We start from the raw sequence: 14,566 nt of genomic DNA, 5'->3' as shown, positions 1-14,566 counted from the left end.
TGGTGCTTGCCAGGGTATTTAAGACAACCAAAGCACTGCTGCGAATTATTCAGTCCCCAGATGGACTGTCTGATGAACAGATCAGCATTCTTGACAGAATGCCCACTCGCCATCTCTGGCAGTGTGTCTGATCAGGGGTTCTGCATGCCTACTCTAGGAGTGTGAAGGTTTTTCAGGATAAATCCTCGAATGGATTACTGGATAGTCTTTGCACCACTCGCATCAGTTTAATCAGGCTGAGTGACCGTGCTCAGTGCAGAAAGGTGTTTTGCTGTCAAGTTGTTTTGATGTGTTTCCAGTCTTCCCTACAATGGTTTACTTGGTTAAAGTTAGTGCTGCAATCCTGACCCGGGTAAACCCACTGAATTGTCATGGTTTAAAGAAGCCAGCTACTTCTACTCTTCACGATTGTACTCAAATAAAAAATGTGTTTTTGCATATTTAAGCCGGGTAAGGGATTCATTCAGATGATAAAACTCACATAGTGAACAGACATATTTCAGTAATTTAGACTGAGTATTGGTGAGAATGCTCAGGCTGGGAAAGACTGGTCTCACCAATCCAACATCTATAGCAACATAGTCGAATTCTTCAACTCATGTTTTTCACTAATTTGGTGTACGTTGTGACCTAGGGGGAGTGAGGTGTTTATATTTGAACTGTCTGGGGGGCGTGGGGAGAAGGGATTGCTTAAGCAAATAGTGGAGTGACTGTGGGGCAAGATGTCTCTAAAAGACGAGGTGTTTTTTGTTCTGCATCATGGAAAGCTTTCTTTTACCCATGAGTGATCATGCTAACTATAAATCATTTATATCTATACAGTGAAGCAGGTTTCTTCAATGAGGCAACATTTGGTTAGCCAAGCCCAAGTTATTGTTTGTACCTGAAAGTAATAAAGCTGCATTTCCTTAAAAATACATTCTGTAGTTAAGACTATTTTCTTGCTCTTTTTACCCCCCAGCTAGTTCAGAGGGCACTTTTTGAAAGTGACTGTGTTTTAGAATGTGTTTTTAGAAATGGAACCGCCCCTCATGTGATCTAAAGTGGCTCTGTTTATTACTATTTCTGCATGTCCTAGAATGTAAGCCCAACAATATAATGATTCTTGAATGAGATCCAAGAGGGAAAACAATACATTTAAAAGTAAAATGCAAGGAAGGAATTCGGGCGACTTTCACGAATAGATGCAAATGGGAAAACAAGCAGCATTGTGCAGGTCAAGACCTTGGAGTCGGCTTCCCCTCTTTTGCCCTCTTCTGCTCAGCAGAGGCCTGAGTTGGCTCATCTCAGTTTTAAGTTTGTAGGCCTCCTTGGTCCTGTACCTTTGATCACCAACAGCGCCATTGTAGGGCAGGTGGTCGTTCCTCTTTTATAGATTAGAAAGCTGAGGCTGGGAAAGCAGGCCAGTCGCTTAGAGGAGTAACAAGCGGTGAGGTTGAGGCTGGGGCTCTGCTGCTTCGCCTTCACGGACGTGGATTTTTCCTACCTGACATTGTTCTCGTCCCATCTCTCCCTTTTTCAAGTCTCTTCACACCTGGACTGCTGCCTTCCCTCTTCACCACTTGTGATGAGCCATCTTATGCTCTGTTTTCTGCGCTTCTCCCCAATCCTTTGAGCATGTGTCTCCTCTGTTCAAACAACCTTGATGACTCCCTGTTACCAACAGGGGGTGCCTAGATTTATTAACCTAACGTAAGCGAGCCCTAACTCAGCTCTTCAAACACTTGTTGCTGTTTTCCTTCCTTCTCACTTTGGCTCTTCCCCGTCCTCGTAGGAAAGCCCTCTGTGTGCCTTTCCACCTGCCCCAGGGCCAGCCTTTAGGACCCCACTGACCTCCCACCATCATTAAAGCCTCTGCTGATTACCATCCCCCACTCAGCCTGACTCAGTGATTTGGTCTGGGGTAGTTAGTTGTGCAATTTATTTGGCAATTCATCATGTAGTACCTTTTGCAGTTGGCAAACCATTAACTTTTACCCTTGATGCATAAATTTTTCACAATCTGGGTGACTACCTGTCTCCCAGCTATATTGTAAGATTGAGTTCTTACATGATGGCCAATGAGTTCTTGATAAGATATTTTAATAAATTCTATGAATTATCTTAGAGGCTATGTGTTATGGAGGAAAAAGAACTTTGAGAATATCGGAGCACTGAGGCAAAATGAAAGGCCAATTACACACAGCTCTTCCTCTCTTAGACTTCTTTGTTCAGCCACGTCCTACGAACATCTAAAGTGTCCTGAGCACACTGGGGCAGAATGTGTGACGATCACTCTGATTAAACACGAGTAGTCCTTGCTAGTGGAATGTTCCTGTCCTTTGCATTTTAACCACATGTTCAGTTCTCTTTGTGGTAAAGATAATCGAATGCTAATACCAACTGATGGAGAAAATTACCCAGAGCTCCTTTATCCTAATGACTTCTAATATTCACTTCTAATCCTTATGCACATGTGTGTAGATTTATGTGATTGCAGTTCCTCGTTTTGTATGGTGCTGCCAGAAATGTGCTTTAAGCCTTTGTAATTACCATAGTACTTTGTAATAATATTCCTTTATTACTATAATTTGCTAAATCATTCCTGTCTTGGTGGATAATTAGATAGTTTCCAGATTGGCCTTTTAGACAATGCCACAGAGGACTTCTTTGCTCATGTTTCCTTGCAACAAGTTTTACATATTGGTAAAAGCATTGGAAATTTTTTTCTTAACATTTTTGGTTACAGACACAGGAGAGCACATAAAACACACACAGTTTATGGAATAGTTGTAAAGTGAACACCAAGCTAAGCACTGCCCAAGTCAGGAAAGAACATTCCTGGCTCTCCAGAAATGTCCTCTGTGTCTAGGAAGAAGCACTTGATGGTGTTGGCTTCATAGTTATCGTGTGGCTTTCCAAACAGGTTAAAGGGATGTATGTTGACACCTTGCTGGTTGGAGTGAGCAGCATGTTTCAACACAACATACCAGTTTTGAGTGGTTATTGTAAAGATGTTTGCCAATTGAGTAGGTATGAAGACGGCATCTCCAGGTTGCTTTAATTGACATTTCTTTAACATGTGAAGACAGATATTTGTATGTACGCATATTTGTATTTCTTTTGAATTCTGTCTTCATCTTTTACTCATTTATTTTTATTACATTTTCTAATACTTGGAAAATATTGTTTGAGTTGAATAATAGTCACAAATAAAATTTCACTCATCTAGACACCACTAGTTTGGCTATAATCAGCACAAGGCATGCACTGACATTTTGTTTCATTACATAGAAAGGATGGGTGTCAAACAAACTCATCAAAAATTGCTCTTTACATCCCAGTCATTAATGTGATATGTCCCAAATCATGCATTGCCCGTTAAAGTAGATCTTGCACGACCCAGCATTTCAGAAGACAGCCGGTCAACAGGACTGGGTATATGTGTGAGAATTGTATTTTTAATTTTGACTTTTCCTCATGAAGATGGACCACAGGTGATCAATAATATTTAAAGGGAAATATAGGCAATCGTGAATCAAAAGGTTTGTTCCCCAAATTAACCATGTGTTGAAATTTAAATGAGGGATTAATCCAGAAGGCAACCAAATGCCGACTCCAAGAACATACTCATCCTAGTGTTTTATTTTTACTCATTAATGCGGAGTCAGGGACGGGGGGTGTACCGTGTGTTTTTATATCTCAGGCCTCTGAGTTCAGAAGATATTTTCCATCTGTGAGCATTTCACAGGAGAGCAAACATTCCTGAGTTTGTTATCTGGGCAGTATTTCGCCATGGATGGCCACTCGAGCTAGTAGATCATTCAGGCTTTAAGGGCAAAAACTTGAACTCTTATTTGAGAGGGAATCAGAAAAAAACAAAAACACTTATGAAAGCGGTGGGGTCAGCCCTAAGCTGACAAAAGTTTAGCATTAGAAAACACTAAGTGTTATTTCCTTCATGTCTCTTTTTCTCCCCGACAAGACTATGTTTCGAGAGCAGGAATTGTATCGTATCCTCTGTGCCCATGTTGCCGAGAACTGTTACAAAGCAAACTGAAGGAGGGGTTGGATGGATGTGGGGGTGAATGGGCCGTGGATTAGTCTGCACTGATTCCTGTAATCCAGTGTTTTCAAAGTGTGCTTTCCCTCCAGCATCTCTGAGCAATTTAGTAGAAATGCAAATTATTGGGCCCCACCCCGGGCCTACTGAATCAGAAACTCAGGCTGGATGCAGGCTGGCAGGTGGCTATGATGCCCTCTATGGGTGAGAACCACTGCTATTCTCTAACCCGTTCTGCCACCTAGTGGAATTTTGGGGAATAGCGCCTGGCAATGAGGCCGAATTTTGTTGCTGTTGGGTACATTAATTATACTAAGGACTTTCTTGCACTAAGATTACAGCCCCTCTAAATGTCTTCTAAAACGGAAGTTGTCTTCTACCTTATTTCCAGTTATTATAGGGAATGTCATGGCAAGACATCAGCCGGTAGTCTGCGCAAACTCATCTTTATTGTTTTAAAAATACCTTTACTTTTGTACTAAAATTTCTCTTATACACTGAGCTAATACACAGCTATTAAAAAACGCTATGAAGAATAATACATGTGAAAATGCAGAAAGATAAATGGAAAACAGGATTAAAAATGCCATACAGTACGATTCAAATGAAATGGTTTAAATATGCATAGGTACAAAATGAAGTACACCAAAAGGGTAATACGATTCTGTCTTAGGGATGGGATAATAGGTAAATATTTTATATATGCTTTTTTTGGGTATTTTCTAATTTTTCTACAGTGAGCATAAATAATTTTTAAGAATAATTAAATTGGGTATGTCACGGAGCTGCAGGCATCATTTAGCTGAAGCTCACTCTTTCAGGAAATGTTAGGTCCCTACTGCGTACCAGGCATTGTGCTAGGGCCTGGGGACACAGAGGTGAATTGTGTATGGTTCTGCTTCTGGGAGTCATGGTTCTTTGCAGAAGTGCACATACAAAAAAGAGCTGTAATGAAGGGAGAAGTTCTCCTTAGGGGTGATAATCAAGGTTGCCCAGAGAAAGTAACACTCCATAAAGTTTCCGAGCTAAGAGGAGGATTCTGGATGTGGACATTCTGTAAGTTGCCAGCCTTTGTTAGCTGGCTCTAGGCTCTATGTGGTTGGCTGGATTGTATTACTCCTGAGAGTTTTATAGTCAATATAGGAACATATAAGACACTACCAGAATTTGAAGATAAAATCATTAACCGAAATTCCACACAAAGGGAGCAGGTTATGGGTGGTGGCAACATAGTTCTTCAATCTCTCTGAATCCTCACATAAAAGTAGCAACTAAACAGCAAAACCAGAAAAACACGGATAATGCTTATAACAAAAGTAGGTGACAAGGTAACCCCAGGAGCCCCAAAATATAAGCAACTGGGACAAACCAAAACCTTCCACAAGAACAGCATTTCTGTAAGAGGAAAAGGAATAAAAGAAGGAAGGAATGGATAGTAACTCAATGATGGACCTGAAAATAGAACTCAAAATAGGCAACAGGTGGTCACTGAAGAGTCGGGCAGCCAATCTGAAAATGTCAGCTGAACCCAGGAGAGGTTTTGTCCTCTCCAACACTGGGTGAGTGCGAGAGCCTGTGGCAAGAATAACTGAAAGGGCTGGAGCAGGGCAGCCCTTGTGAGCTCATGAGACTGACGTGCTGTCGTCTGCAAGAGCCCCACAGTAGGGAAAACTAGGGCTAAAATCAAAATTGAACAGGACAGGGATGAGACACACACACACACACACACACACACACACACACACACACACACACACACTCTCACACACGGAGAGAGAGAGGCTCTCATGGGGGTCTTTATAGTCAATATAGGAACATGTAAGCCACTACCAGAATTTAAAACAAGGAAAGAGATGGACCAGGCCTAAGAAAGGATAAGGACAGAGGCAGGAAGTCGTAGAGAGCCAGCTGCCTTCATTTTAAACTACACACAAAAACAGAAGAGGGGACTCTGTGAAGGCTGGAAATCTTTCCTGAATGTAGCCTCGGGCCAAAAAGTCAGGAAAAAATAATTTCACATGAGAATAAACAATAGAAAAGCATCAAGGCCAAATTCCATACAAAGTTATTAAAAGAAAAATGGCTAAAAGGGAACAGAAAGATGCAGGCAATGAAAGCACACCAAATTAAAACGAGACACTACCTCATACTCCTTAGGGTGGCTATTATCAAAAAGACAAGAAATAAGTGTTGGCGAGCATGTGGAGAAACTGGAATCCTCAGATACTGCTGGTGGGAATGTGAAATGGTACAGCCTCTATGGAAAACATTTTGATGATTCCTCAGAAAGTTAAACACAGAATTACCATATGACCCAGCAATTCCACTCCTAGGTATGTACCCAAAAGAACTGAAAATAGAGACTCACGCAGATACTTGTATGCCAGTGGTCACAGCAGCATTATTTGCAAGGTGGAAACAACCCAAGTGTCTGTCGACAGATGAATGTATGACAAAATGTGGAATATACATACAGTAGAATATTTATTCAGCCATAAAAATGAAGTTCTAACACATCATGTATGAACCTCAGAGCATGCTGGGTAAGAGAACGCAGACACAGTAGGACAGCTATTGAATGATTCTACTCATGTAAAGTACCTAGAGTAGTCAAATTCATAAAACAGCAAGTAGATTAGAGGTTACCAGGGGTTGGCAGGGAGGAGAGATGGGGGAGTTATTGCTTAATAGATACAGAGTTTCTGTTCAGGGTAATGAAACATTTTGGAAACAAATAATGGTGATGGTTGCACAACATTGTGAATGTGATTAATTGCAAAGCTGGCTATAGAGCTTAGCAGTAAAGGCATTTAATTCTTTTGTAACATTTTTCTTTTAAAAGAAGGGCAGCGTCAGCAGTGCTCTTGGTAGCATAGACAATATGTCGAAAGTCACAGACATTGACAATCTGGACTTGAAAAGTGATTTAGAAGAACTGAACTCTGAATGGGCAAAAGTTTTAGGAGTATCCTAACCAAAGTATTTTACTATCGGTAAATGGATAAACAAGTTGCGGTCTATCCATACGATAGGATACTACTCGTAAGAAGGAAAAACTAGCAACACACACAGTAACATGGATGCACTTCAGAAGTCATTATGCTGAGTGAAATAAGCCGTTTACAAAAGAATGCAAACTGTATGATTCTATTTAGACAAAATTCTCTGTCTAAAACGAAACTTGAGTGACAGAAAGCAGTTGTTTGGGATGGAGGTGGAGGGAAGGATGGCTTACCAGGGCTAGGAGGAACCTTTGGTGATGGAGATGCTTACTATCTTGATGCTATGGTTTCCCAGACGTATACTTATGTCAAAACTCATCAAATTGAACATTGTCAATATTGCCTCTTATTGCATGTTCAATTATACATCGCTGAAGTTGTGAAATGATTTCCTTTTCTTGCCTTGTATTTCGAAGTACCTTGTTTTCCTAAGTGTATTTACCCTGCATAGCCTTGGCCAGCCTAGCCCAGTCATTTTGCTTCAGGTGGTGGATGTTGGTCCTCCTCTTATGTGGTTGGGCTCCTCAGGTGGCTAATTAGTTGGGTCTGCGAGCTCATGTTCCCCTGGGCTATCAGCTCCTCTGTGGAGCAGTCTTTTGGGGAAGGGTTGAGGGCCAGGCTCCAGTCTATGACTTTCCCACTGGGTTTAAGGAGAGAGGAGGGGATAAGCCCCAGGTCACAGAACCCAGGACCCACAGTCACTCCTGTTTCCTCTGGTTTAATCCCACCTTTCCAGGTGGGATTAATCCTCTGCTCAGGGATTTGTCCTCCAAATTCATAGTAAGCAGCAGCCTGAGAGGAGGCAGTCTCTCTCGGGTATACTCTCTAGCTCCATTTTACTTTTCTTCTCAATGGGGCTTTTTGCTTTTGTGATTGGTTGACACACATGGCCTGCCTGTGATGCTGGCTTCTAATGGAAAGGTGAGGGCAGGGGTAATCCCAAAACCACACTGGGTGAGGCAATAGTTGACCTTCACAGCCTTCCTCCAGCCCCTCTCTTTTCTGCTCCCTCCATCAGCCTTCCCCCCTGGCTACAGCACCCCCAACCCGCTCCCAGGAACACTCGCCTGTTCCACAGAGACTTCTGCTCCCCAGAGCCTCTCCTGATACTTTGTTTTGCAAGTTCTTTAACTTCATGCTTCCATTTCACTTACATAATTTCTCCAGCACGAATTTTGAGAAAGAGAACCCAATGTTAGTTTATCGTTTTATTAGGGACTCCACAATTTATTTGGTCTGATTTAAAACCATCTAATTTTATTGAAAGAGGTAGTCTACATCTGAACATCAGGATCGGAGCATGGTAAGAGAACACTAAAGACAGAACTACAGAAAAGTAGAAAAGGCTTTGCAAATCCAAAATCCAGAAAAGGAAATAACATTTAAACATATTTTGACAAATACTTTAGGACTGTATCCATTGTCGTTAGTGTTTAGTGACTGTGAGTGATTGACATGACCTTGTTTGAGGGATGGGAAAACAAATATAAAGAATTTTGAATAAGCTACAATGTTACCTTAAATTAGCACCTATTAGCAGTAAACACATCCCACTTGCCCCTAGACCGTACTCCGAGCGTACTAAGATTTTTCCTGCTTTGGGGGCTTTGTACTGACTGACTGTTCCATTTGCTTGGAACATGCTTCTCCCAGATCTCCACAGGTCTTGTTCCTCTCAGCATTTAGGGCGATCCTCGAATGTCACCTTTCTGTAGATTTCTGTAACCACTCTATCCTCAAAACACCCGTGTTGAACCTCAATCACTTGTGAACTTAATTGCCCTTCTTTCTTCCTAGCACTTATTTCCACGTGAAATTATGTATCTGTGAGTTTACTTATTTGTTGTCTATCTTCTCCCATGAGAGGCTGGGGGCTTCTTCTATCTTGTCCAACAGGTACAGATCCCCAACACCTGGGATAATATAAATACTTGGCACAGCGGGCCCTCAGTAAATAATTCTTAAGTAAATGAATAACCCCCTGTGCATTGCTGCTCCCATCAGTTACCTATTGTTGTCTAATCTTCTACTCTGAAACTTGGTGGTTTAAAACAACACTTTATTGTTTCTCACAATTCAGTGTGTTGGCTGGGTCTGCCGGGCTCACCTGGGCTCACCTAGGCAGTTGCAGTCAGTTGGTGGCTGGTCCTGCGATGGTCTAAGATGGCCTCCCCCACATGCCTGGGGCCTCCGCTGGGGCAGCAGGGCCTCTCCACATGGTCTTTCAGGCCAGGCTTCTATGCTCATGGCAGAAGCCTTCCTGGAGGGCAAAGGTAGAAGCAGCGAGGCCTTGAGTTCTAGGCTTCAGAACTCCACAAGTCACTTCCACCATGTTCTCTTGGGAAAGCAAGTCAGGAGGTCAACCCAGAATCATGGGGTGGGAAAATAGACTCTACCTCTTGATGGGAGAACCTGCAAAATATTATAACCCTGCTGTTTCATCTACCACATTGCTCCAAAGCAGCTTCAGTTTGTAAAAGGTAAAATTATAGGAATCATCGCTGTTGTTGGTTCAGTGAATGAATGAATGTCATCACTGAGTCCACTCCCTTCAGCTTCCTGGTCCTGCTTCTCTAGACCCATTGGCTTGTACTGCCCCCTAGTGGAATGTGCTGATTGGTACTTCCAGCCTGGGGCCTGGGACTAGTTCCTTCCTGGGAAGATTAAACTGTAGGATTCCTGGTGACAGACTAGGGCAGTAGTTCCTAAATTACACATAGATATGAAGTATATGGGATCTTATTAAGAACAGAAGATTCCTGGGCCCCATCCCTGTAAGTTCAGTTAGTCTGGGTGAGTCTAGGTCTTCATTTTGGCTTTGTGATGCGTGCTGGTGGTGGGGTGAAGCTGCTGAGCAGGGAACAGGACCCTAGGATTAAGGGCAGAGAGCCATGCGATGGAAAACAGCTCTGCCACTTTATGTCTGTGTAACCTTGGGACACTCGGTCTGTGCGATTCTCAGTCCTGTCATTGCAAAATGAGGTTAATGACAGGGTTGCTGTGAGATTAGAAATAGTGCTTAGGTATAATGCATGGCAGTTAGGCCCTATCTCCATTAAGTGGGGGTTAACACGCTTGGTGTAATACAACAGACGGAGCTCTGTGAAAACGTGTAGCATATGATAGATGTTCAGTAACCATTAGGAGAGCTTAAGTGCCGTAAGCACCAGAAAACCAGAAATCTTGCCTGCTCACCATTGATGACCAGGATCTAGTGTGTCGCCAATGTAATAGGGCAGGTGCCCAACAAATGGTGTTTGAATGAATGAATGAGATTCTCATACCCTATCTCCATCGGTATGAGTGCTTATTTTCCCAGTGTGTATTTCCTTAGCACTGGTTATATCAAGTGTGTGTGTGTGTGTGTGTGTGTGTGTGTGTGTGTGTGTGTGTGTGTGTGTGTTACGCTATTTTAAGTCCTCTATGGACTTCCATGCACATTTTGTCTTGTGTACACCTCAACACTAAGGTGTCAGGTCAAGTGGTTTTTAGAAACCTTCTTTCTAGTGTGGCATAGCGAAAAGAATACCAGCTTTGAAGACGGAGAGGCCCGTGGTTCAAACTCCAGTCTTCACTAGCAGTGTTACTTTACGCGACTCGCTCACCCTTTCTGAGCCTCATTCTCCCCATTTGGAGCATGAGGGGGTTGTTGCCTGGGACCCATCCTGCTCTAATGTGTTAGGATTCTGTGAGTCTAATTCAATGTTTTAAATAACCCCTTTGTTAGAAAAGTCATATGTGTTCATTGCAAAAATTTGAAAAATACTGACAAGAACAAAGAAGGAAGTAAAAATCACTGCTAATACCACTCAGCTAGAAGAACCACTGTTAATATTTTGGTGATTATTCAAGTCCTTTTCATCTCTCTGGAAAATTTTAAGCAAAAATTTGGAATCAATGTATACACTGTTTTTTGTTTGTTTGTTTTTTTTTTTCAGGGACAATAGTCATATTTTATTTTTTTTCATTTTAATTATTTTTTATTATGAAATACACATTTTTTAGAATTAGTTTCAGCTGTACAACACAGTGCAATAGTTATACTTTTTACCCCTCGAAGTGACAACCCCCCTCCCCCATACACTGTTTTACGATGTGCTTTTCTCACTTAATATATTATCAGGATTTTAATATCATTCATATTCTTCAAAAGCATGATTTTCATGGCTGTGAGTAGTCTATCATGTGGATGAATGGATTATAATTCATTTAAATAATTCCCTGGTGTTGGATGTTTAGGTTGGTTCCATTTTTTAGTGTTACAAATAAGGCTTTGATGGCTAGCCTTTTATACAAATCTGTACCCACATCTCTGAATTTCCCCCCTTGGGTTAAATTTGTAAAGCACTTGAGATCTATCACTAAACTGCCCTCCAGAAAAGCTGCACAAATTTACACCCTCATTAGTAACATTTGAAAGTGGCCGTTTTCTCATTATCCCCAGTTAGCTACTGTGGTTTAAAAAACTCTTTGCCAATGTCACCGATGAAAAATAGCACACCCTTGTTTTAATTCAGCGTTATTCTCATCATATTGTTTTATTCTGATAGAATTAGAATTGCACAGACACGTATTTTCACAACTTTGTAAAAATACATGTACATATCAAGGTGGGAGGGACCATAGAGAAATGTTAGTAGTTGTATGATGGGATTGTGACATAATTCAATTGTTATACATTTTTTTTTAATTAAAAACAACTTTTGTAGCAGATGGCTACTTGTTCCCCCAATCCCCTCCTCTCTCTCTTCCCGGGCAGAGTGGAGACTGTTTCCTAGCCTCCCTTGCAGCCGGATGTGGCCCTGTGGTAAAGCCTGGACTAATAGGAAATAAAAAGAAGAAGTGATGTGGACACTTTCTGGGTCATCTCTAACTCCAGTTCTTTATGTTAAACGTTGTTGCTTTCCTCTTTCCCAGGAGTGCCAACCCAGCTTTAATTAAGCAAATGCTGACACTCTAGGGGATGGCAGAGCAACTGGAGCCTGGCTCCTGTTCACAGCAGAGTCATCTCATCATCCTGCTTTTTAAGAGAGAAATGAATTGATGATGATGTTTGGGCCGCTATATTTTGAGTCTCTCTGTTACCATAGCTTAGCTGTGATCTTAACACATCCAACCTCAAACTTCTCCCTGACATTGGGGGCATTTTGGAGACCATTTCACAGTTCGTGGAGCTGGTTAGACTCTGGTAGCAGAACACTTGGAAGCCACTATGCACTTTACAGAATACCATAAAATATTGATCTTTTATATTTCTTCATTAAACTTTGATTTAACAAAAATTAGGTATTTAGCATATTTTAAATTTAGGATATTTAGAAATAATATGTATAATCCAAGTTGTTATTTGTTATAACTTATAGTTTAAATTATATTTATTATATTATATATAATATGCATATAATAGATAATATATTATACATATAATATATTATACATATAATATAATATAATATGTTGTATGTAATAAATATATATTTATTATATGTTATAACTTCTAGTTTGTTATGATAAAGAATCAATATAATCTAAGTGTATTACTAGAATCCAACACAAGAATCACAGCTACAAGCATACAGCCAATATCCTCCATTCGGGCTAAATTTTCCCATTAATATTTCAAAGGCTGCATGATCATCATTGGTTTTGCTACACTGTGCATTCTTAATGGTAATGGTTGTAGTCTAACAATAGCAAGCATACATTTAAAAAAGAGTTTCACACGATTGGTTCAATTGAATGCATTCACGATCGCTGCAGTTGAATGTATTTGCAGCCACTGCTCTCAGAAGCACAGAATTAGGCAGCACTCTTAAGACGTCTGCCTTCGTCCCAGATGCTAATGCTGGCAAGGGACTCCTGCACGGCACACAGGAAATTCAGGGGGTACCCATCCCAACAGGTCACCCATTATCTTCATGAACGACTGGTTCCATGGCCCCAAGGTGACCTTGGTCCACGATTCTCATCTGTTACACAGCCCTCTATGACCCACCTCTGATGACCTAAGGAGCTGCAATGTGACAGCTGCTTCTCCTTGTCACTTGGGAGGAGAGCCCTCCCTCCTCTTAGTGGGTCCTCTCATGGCACCCTAAGTAGTGCAGGCTGGCAGTGGTCCCCAGCCCTCTCCTTAGCGAGGAAGCCCAGCTTCTGTTGATCATGGTGATGTGGCTTAGATGGGCTACTCGAGGCCAGAGGGCATGGGGTGCTTTCTGGCTCCACTTCTTACTACTGTGAGAATCGGCGTGGGCGAGTTATGCTATTTTGCATTTTGTTGTTTTTTTTTTCTTTCCTTTAAGATCATCATTAGCTATAGTCATGGGACGTGGAGTATAGTGTGGGAGTGGAGTCAAGGGATTTGTAATAGATATGTATGATATTGGGGGGAAATAGGGCGGCAGATTGGGGGAGGGGGGTTGTCACTTCGAGGGGTAAAAAGTATAACTATTGCACTGTGTTGTACAGCTGAAACTAATTCTAAAAAATGTGTATTTTATAATAAAAAATAATTTAATTAAAAAAAAACAAAACATGTCCCTAAGAAAATGTAGAAGTAGCTTACTTGATTGCCACAGGGTCACATCTTTTAATACTAGTGAAAAAATTGAGAGATCGATGTTAGAATATCCTTAAGTATAAAGATTTTTTTACAGGTCTATTTTGCAGATTACAATGTGAAATTTTAATAAGATTACAGACATTTTAAGTATTTTGCCTTTGGATGAATAACTAAAAGTGTCAATATTTAAGATAAGACTATTACTGGTAGATTAAGCATTTTTGTTTATACAAATAAACTTTTTCTTTCTTACAAAAAAAAAGATCATCATTAGCAATTTACTTGTTGCTATATTGCATTCGTAATTATCATTGTCGCTGATTGTATATTATTTCATCAAATAATAGAATTTATCTAAATAGCTCTTTATTGTGGACTCTTTTAAGTAGTTCCAATTTTGTGCTATTGTAAAAATTGCTGCAATTAATATCTTTGTCAATATAACTTCTTGCTTAGGTTGGATAATTTCCTCAGGAAACGGGGTAAGTTTTGACTACCTGTTATGGAACACTAGAAGGATGTTGTGGCAACATTTTTTGAGTTAGCATTCTGCATTAGCAAAAAAAACCCAAACAAACAAAAAAACGGGAGAGTTCAGAACTATCCTTCAGTAGAGAGTAAACTACGCTCCATCCAATCAGTGGAATCCAGGGCAATGATGGAAAAGAATGAGGATCATTCATAATTGCCCCAAAGTAGGAACAATCCAAAGGTCCACCAACTAATGAATAAACAAAATGTGGCATAATATCCATACACTAGAATATCATTTAACCATAAAAAGGAATGACATTCTGATCCAACATGAACGAACCTTGAAAACATTATGCTGAGTGACAGAAGGCAGACACAGAAGGCCTCATATAACATGATCCCATTTCTATGAAATGTCTAGAATAGGCAAATCCACAGAGACAGAAAATAAGAAAAGCAGTGCTGGGGGTTGATGGGACGGGGGGGGGG

This window comes from Hipposideros armiger, unplaced genomic scaffold (genome assembly GCF_001890085.2).
Source record: "Hipposideros armiger isolate ML-2016 unplaced genomic scaffold, ASM189008v1 scaffold_123, whole genome shotgun sequence".
Taxonomy (NCBI): Eukaryota; Metazoa; Chordata; class Mammalia; order Chiroptera; family Hipposideridae; genus Hipposideros; species Hipposideros armiger.
This window is presented reverse-complemented; position numbering follows the sequence as displayed.